This window comes from Triticum dicoccoides, chromosome 6A (assembly GCF_002162155.2).
Source record: "Triticum dicoccoides isolate Atlit2015 ecotype Zavitan chromosome 6A, WEW_v2.0, whole genome shotgun sequence".
Taxonomy (NCBI): Eukaryota; Viridiplantae; Streptophyta; class Magnoliopsida; order Poales; family Poaceae; genus Triticum; species Triticum dicoccoides.
The window spans coordinates 40,540,706-40,548,387 of record NC_041390.1 but is presented as its reverse complement, the minus strand read 5'-3'; the positions used below and the strand labels follow the sequence as shown (position 1 = coordinate 40,548,387).

Sequence of the window (7,682 nt, the reverse complement as noted above, 5' to 3'; positions counted from 1 at the left end):
TCCGGGCAAGGCGAGCTTGGCGGCGGGGATGGATCTGGCTGGTGGTGGTCGAGGTGAGATGGTCAGGATATGGCATGGCTGGATCTCCGCTCTGGTCAACGCTGGTGCTCGCGGTGAGCGGTGGCGTCACCAGAGGTACCTTTTTGCTTGCTCCGGCGGGGACGCTCGTCGACGAGTTGTAGGAGGTGGTAAGGTCTCGTGCTCTTTGCTTTGCCAGACTGGGCGGCCGGCGTAAGCGGCGAGGTTAGAGGTGCGATGCTTTAGGCGAAAGCCTGGTGTCGGCCTTGTGTCGACAGTGATGACGGTGACGCCTTTGGGCGCCATTTTTTCCTTCTTGGAGGAGTCATTGTGAAGCTCCCGCAGCTCATCCTTACAATGTGCTCCGGGCGAAAGCCTAAGATCCACTGTTGGATCGGACTACGATGATGTCCTTGATGTCGTTACCCCTTGGGGACGCAGTCTTGGAGCCATTGATCCGTTGTTGGTCGTTTCTAGTCTTGGCTCGAGCACGATTGGTTAGGCTGGGGATGTGGAGTGTCTGGTGGTGGTGGTGGCGACTCTCCTAGCTCTTCAAGGTGCAGAGTGATCGCAGTGCAGCAAGAAACTTCTTCTCTACGTCTACTCGGTGTTGATTCTCCCTTCGACTGATCCAACAATGCTAGTTTCCCGTTTCTTCTCGGTCTGCTTAATGGTGTTGGGTGCTAAGTTCTTGGTGTTGGCTAATTGTCATAGCTTGTTTCTGGTTCTTCTCTGTTGTTCCTTATTCCTTCTTATGTGTGTTGGGTGCTACTTCCTGTAGCCGTTGTGTTGTATCTCAGTCCCTCTTATTATAATGAAAATGGTTTAGGCCGGCGTAAGCCCGCCGTAGCACCGTCAAAAAAAAGATGAAGTAAAAGAAAAAAGAACTTAGAATTGCATTTGTTCCACTACGGGTTAAAAGATAGTTAACTCGTTTGTCTTGGTGATGAGCTAGAGGTGATCAATTGTATCTCATCTATGCGATGCAATACCTTATTTTATTATTTAATAGTTGGAGATGCAAATGGATCTCGGTCGAAGGGTGAAGTATTAGCTATAGATGTTTGCAGACATGTATGGTCTATCGCTTTATCCTTTATGGAGTGCTCCTATATAGTATAATCGCACCATGTCTTATGATTTGATAGGCCTTAGAGAAGATAGGAAAGTAGGCTGTTCTTTTTCCTTTGATGAATAGAAGAATTAGCCTCGCAAAGTGAAACATACAGGCTTCTTATAATTCCCATATCTCCCATTTTTGCGTTTTAAATAAAATTTTGTCTCCATGGAACAACAGGAGGGTCTGAAGAGTGTTAAGGGAATGCTGCATCAAAACCATAAGGAAAAGAGGAAGGTGATGACCGACATTGATCACCTCAAGCGCCTCTGCATCGGCCACTATTTCCAAGATGAGGTTGACGATGGCATGGATGTATGCTAATCTTGTTCACAGTGATGATCTACTGGATGCAACAATTTCCTTCAGGCTACTGAGAGAAGCTGGATGTGATATTTCAGCAGGTTATTACGCTTATCATATATGTATTTTGTTTAAGGTGTGCACAGGCGCAAGTCATTTTCTATTGTTCATGGTCTTCAAGTTCAGCACAAGATTTATGCCATAGTTTATAATCATAATTTACTACATATAGAACAATAAAAACTGTGCCATGTGGGGCATGTTTCTTCTCGGCAATGGCTGTCACGCCTTAAATCTTGGCTTGTTGGCACTCTCCTGTGGTGGTGTGTAGTGACTGACCTTGTCTAGAGCAATGACTGATCTAGAGGATGTGGGAACTGTGAGGATTTGCCACCTTCTCGAGGGCTTTTGATACGTTGGTAATGACTTTGTCATGCAGGACAGTAGTTTTTTTTTGTTAGTGTTCAGAAATTGTTCTAGCTAGTTGCGAGTTGTGACTAATCTACATGTGGAATTACATTTATTTTTGCCTTGTTTCCCTTTAACTTGTTATTGCAATCACAGTTTACCTTCCTAAAAACCTTTATCCTTGATGTGGTAGATGAGGTTCTTCAAAAGTTTGTCAACGAAAACGATGACTTCAACCTTGATCATACCAAAGACATCAGAGGGTTGCTCAGCTTGCAGGACATATCACACTTGAACATGGGAGAAGCATCACTATACAAGGCAAATGACTTCTCAAGAAAACACCTCACTTCTGCAATTAAACACTTGGACCTAAACCTTGCAAGATATGTGAGGCATTCACTGGATCATCCCTACCATGTGAGCCTAACGCAGTACAAGGCTAGACACCACCTGAGCTATCTCCAGAGCTTGCCCACTCGGAACACTGCAATGGAGGAGCTGGCACTTGCAGACTTCCAGCTTAACAAGTTGCAGCATCAGATGGAAATGCAAGAGGTTAAGAGGTACATATATAAGTTTATTCCTTGCAAACTATATGTTTTATTTGCAAGTCCCAAAGAGGAATCTGGCCAGAGCATTTGCTTGTTCTCAGGTCCATCACAAAGACTACTGAGTTGAAAATTAGTACCTAATCTGTCTTCCAAGTTGATTTGTCGTCTTCACAATGGATAACATTCTCCATTTTATACCTATCTTTGAGGGTATTGAGAAATTTCTCTTTTGACTTCTAAATGTCATTGTGACAGATGGTGGATGGGCCTGGGATTGGCTCAAGAAATACCAGCTACGCGTGACCAAATTCTTAAATGGTACATGTTTCCCATGACTATCCTCCAGATACCGGATTGAGATCACCAAAATCATCGCAATTGTCAGTATTGTGGATGACATCTTTGATGTTGTTGCAACACAAGAGGAGCTTTCTCGCTTCACCGAGGCAATCAAAATGTAGGCTTTTCCTTTTTGGCTACTATCAATTCATCTTGCTGTTTATGATAGAAAGTAACTGTCATATATTGACGGAGCCCACTTATACTTGATATGGATAAAGAGTGGTATAACTTAACTTCCATGTCACAATATGCAGTTCTTGCAGGTGGGATCTTGCAGCTGCTGCATCACTTCCAAGCTACATGAGATCATGCTACAGTGCTCTTTATACAATCACAAATGACATTGCAGTTATGGCTGAAAGAGAACATGGGTTGAACCCTATTGATCATCTCAAAAAAGATGTATGTTTGTTAGAATATTTTTAGTCTTTTAGATTTCTTGATTTTCCTAGATAACGAACTAAATTGTTTGTAGGTCGAGCAACATATGTACCTATCCAATATACTCCCTCTGTTCCTAAATATTTGTCTTTCTAGAGATTTCAATAAGTGACTATATACGGAGCAAAATGAGTGAATCTACACTCTAAAATATGTCTATATACATCCGTATGTGGTAGTCCATTTGAAATCTCTAAAAAGACAAATATTTAGGAACAGAGGGAGTATAATATTTGAGAATATTTAACTTCATTTAAAAATATATGAAAATACGAAAATAATAATCAACTGACAATAGTGCTTTTTTTTTTTGCAGTGAGCCATGCATGCTTTTTGATGCATTTTTGGTTGAGGCGAAATGGTTGTCTGCTAATCAGGTTCCTTTCCTAGATGACTACCTATCGAACGGCGTGGTCACTACAGGAGGTCATATATTCGCCATAGTGAAAGAATATACTTTGAAGAATGGCGCAGTCAAACTTTTCGCTATATGCTACAAACCTCACGGCCGGCCGCATCCCTCCGATAATCTCCTGCCCGTCAAAGATCTTGAGACTTTGGGATGACATGGGCAGTGCCAAGGTCAGATACCAACTGCTGAAATTCCCCCCTTGCTTAATTAGAAACCTAGAATTTCATATGAATCTTAGCGGCACTCATTTAAGATACCATAACATGATCAGCATTCTTGTACCATGCAGGACGAAGCGCAAGATGGCCTGGACGGATCATACAAGGAGTTGTACCTGAAAGAGAACCCCCGTGGCGACGCAGAGGGGCACATGTTAGTGCTGATCGAGAGGGAGTGGGAGGAGCTCAACAGGGAGTGCTTCTCCAGGCGGGCATTGCCGCCCAGCTTGACCCAGATCTCGCTGAACCTCGCGAGGATGGTGAGGGTAGACGCTCCCCGTCCTTGAGGAGTACATAAGGTTGCTCTTGTTATGAATCATGCCCACACACTCAGGAATCCAAAGGATGACAGAACCAGAGGAAAGCTGGGGTTTTTCCCATGAAAATCCTGCTTGAGGATTCTGCAGTTCCCACTAAAATTCAGCCATATATTCGCCATAGTGAAAGAATATACTTTGTAGAATGGCGCAGTCAAACTTTTCTAACATTGACTACATTTTTTTAAATAGCGGTAAAGTGAAAATTGTATAATCTTCGAAGTTGATGCTCGGCGTAGGTAGTGGGACCCGCCAGTCAGGTGGTGGACACGTGGCTGTTTGCTATTTGTTAGCTTTGCCGAGAGGAGCTCTCGTCAAAGCATCCGCTCGACGTAGGACGTGGGACCCACCCGTCAGGTGGTGAACATGTGGCTGTTTGCTACTCGTTATCTTTGCCGAGAGGGGTTCTCGACAAAGCATCCGCTCCGTGCAGGACGTGGGCCCACCTGTTAGGTGGTGAACACGTGGCTGTTTGTTATTCATTACCTTTGCCGAGAGTAGCTATCAGCAAAAAAGATGGGCCACGTGGCAACCGCCTTCTCTGTCTATCGTCTGTGAGTCATTTTATTTTGCCGACATACTGTTTGGCACTGGGCAAACTCTTTGCCGAGTGCCTGACGTTTGGATATCAGCAAAGTCCTGTTTGCCTGAGAGGTGTACATCGGGTGGCCTTTGCTGAGAAAAATTCTCGGCAAAGACATTGCCGAGTGTTTTAGGCCCTTTGCCGAGTTTTTCTGGCACTCGGTGTAAGGTGTGATTCTAGTAGTGTTCCCAGCTAGAGATTCCATACTCTCACGGATATGGAGGGACATTCAGATTGAAGCCATATCGCACCATTTGCAAAATCTCATAGACTCAATACCGCAGAACTGTGCAAATATCCTGCCATAGTTCAGTATCTAACTTCATACCAGGCAAAATTAAGCAAGTGCCAGTGTTCAATTGAAGTTTCGAGCTGGGTTGAACAAAGATAATACGCAGACCAAAGCTAATAACTTTGACAAAGTTTATAAACAAATCAAATGCCAGTGTTCAATAATAGTATCGAGCAAAGAAAAACAGTAAGGAAAAAACAGCCAAAAAATATTAGCATATACAATAACAAATCAATACCATTAGATTCATTATTGAATGTACTTTCACATCATATTGATTTGTTATAGTAAAAGTTTATACTCCCTCCGTTTTTATTTAGTCCGCGTATTAGGTTTGGTCAAAGTCAAGCTTTGTAAATTTTAACCAAGTTTATAAACAAAATATTAACATATACAATAACAAATCAATACCATTAGATTCATTATTGAATGTACTTTCATATCATATAGATTTTTTATGGTAAATGTTTATATTTTTTTCTATAAACTTGGTCAAACTTTACAAAGTTTGACTTCAGTCAAACCTAATATGCAGACTAAATAAAAATGGAGGGATTTTTTTTATAAACTTGGTCAAACTTTATGAAGTTTGACTTCAGTCAAATCTAATATGCTGAGTAAATAAAAACGGAGGGAGTACTTTGGTATTCTACCATTCAAATTTCGTTATGAATATTTTGGGCATGTGCCCATTTTAGTCTGATGATGCGACCGACTCTATCCACAAGAGAATTCATGCATGCAAAGGGTGATAACAGTAGATTCCCTCTACTTAATAAAAGAAGAAGAAGATTTCAAAAATTCACTTTGGCACATGGGAGCATATGCTCCTGCCATATGAGCACTTTTATTGAGATGATGGAGCATCCTCTATTTCCCCGTATGCTTTTATAACCAGAATAATTATTTACAAAGCCTATTGGACAATGAATAGGGTCACAACGCGTCGAGAGGAATACTAGTGTTTAGTAAGAAAATTCCGCGGAAGCTATATCTTACTTATAGCGAGATGGTAGCTCCCCTCGCCCACAACGCCCACGCGTATGGGTCGGCTAAGTATGTTGTTCGGGCACTGCTGTTTTCTCAGTCATGTGTTTCGTTTGGTCGCTGTTGTTTTGTTTCAATTTTTTTCCTGCTTTGGTTTCTTTTTACTGGTTTTCCCGGTTTCTCTGTTTTTTTTCCTTAGGCCTAGTTTGGCAACAACGTTTTCTCAAAACCATGGTATTTCAAAACCTAAGTATTACAATACATGGGCAATAAATACTTCAGTTTCTAAAAAGCATAGTTTTTCTCAATTTTGATAAAACTGCCGAGGTGTTTTGCAAGTGGCAGTTTTTTTCAGTTTTCTTTGGGTTTGCATCGACTGTTACGTTGCTGCATGCATATTCAGCTACACTCAGGGATCAGCTTGTACTAATAGCCACCATATGCATTGAGCCTTGCACGAGCATGTTCTCCTAAATGCTAAGATTTGTAGTAGAGTTATCTCTTGTAATCAATCAAAGACTGAGGTAGTTAACACATGCACTGAAGGTCGACGTTTTCAGCTCGTGTACGTGTACGTTCGCCTCTAGCCGGATGTATCGATGGGCTAGCTATCGATTTATGCATCACATGCGTTGATGGACAGAAGTTGGACACAAGAGAGACCAAGCAGCCAACGCTTGCTCAGTTTTAAAAAAAGAGGTCAGGGCCTCTTTTTTATATATAACAAAAATACCACAGTTTTAGAGATACCATGGTTTGTTGAACTGCAATATTTTTTTCATCCAAACGACTCAAAGTATTGAATACCAAAGTTTTTTCAGAAACCACAGTATTCCTATAAAACCACAAAAATACTTTGGCTTCCAAACGCACCCTTACTGTTTTTCTTTGCTTTTGTTTTCTGGCTGTTTTTCACTGCTTTTGCATCGGTTTTCACTGTTTCAACTTTTTTTCTTTGTTTTACTTCAGTTTATTTGTTTCTTTCTCGGTTTTCTTTATTGTTCTGTTTTTCTTTGTGGTTTACCATTTTGTTTCTTTCTTTCTCGATTTCACTGATTTGTTTCTCCATTTTTCTGAACTTTTTTGTTCCTTTCCATTTTTTTCCAAATTTTCTTGTCTCCCTTTTCTTTTTTCCACTTTTTTCTCCGATTTTCTTGTTTTCCTTTCCTTTTCTGTTTTCTTTGTTTCTTTCTTATTATTATTATTTAAACACATGTCTACATTTTTGTACATATTATACATTTTTTGCACATCAAAAACATTTTTAATATATGTTTAACATTTTTTCAAATAAATGATTACCATTTTTTCAGATATATGTTTTGATAACTATTGTTTTCATATATTGTACATTTTTAGTATACATCTAAAACAATTTTCATATAGTTTTCACCTTTCTTATATACATGATTAACTTTTTTAAATTATATGTTTTATCTCTACATTGTTTTGACGGACCGGATCTATACTTTTTGACAAATTTGAGGAACCAAAAACATATATATTTTTTCAAATAAAAAAGGTAAAAACCCATCCTAAGCTATTTTTAGTAGGCGTAGTTCCTAAACCGGCCATAATTTTTGGCCATCTAAAGGAAACATGCATGGCTATCATCCCGCAAAGAAAATAGCTTTTTGCAATGAAAATGGTAAACCCACAGTCCTGTTTTAAGTGAATCCAGAAAATATTT

The 7,682-nt window shown here is 40.3% G+C and overlaps 1 pseudogene; it reads left to right on the top strand.

Annotated features, from left to right (window-relative positions):
* The first annotated feature begins 857 nt into the window (after nt 1–857).
* On the top strand, nt 858–4,319 carry LOC119318854 (annotated as a pseudogene).
* Nucleotides 4,320–7,682: the final 3,363 nt, after the last annotated feature.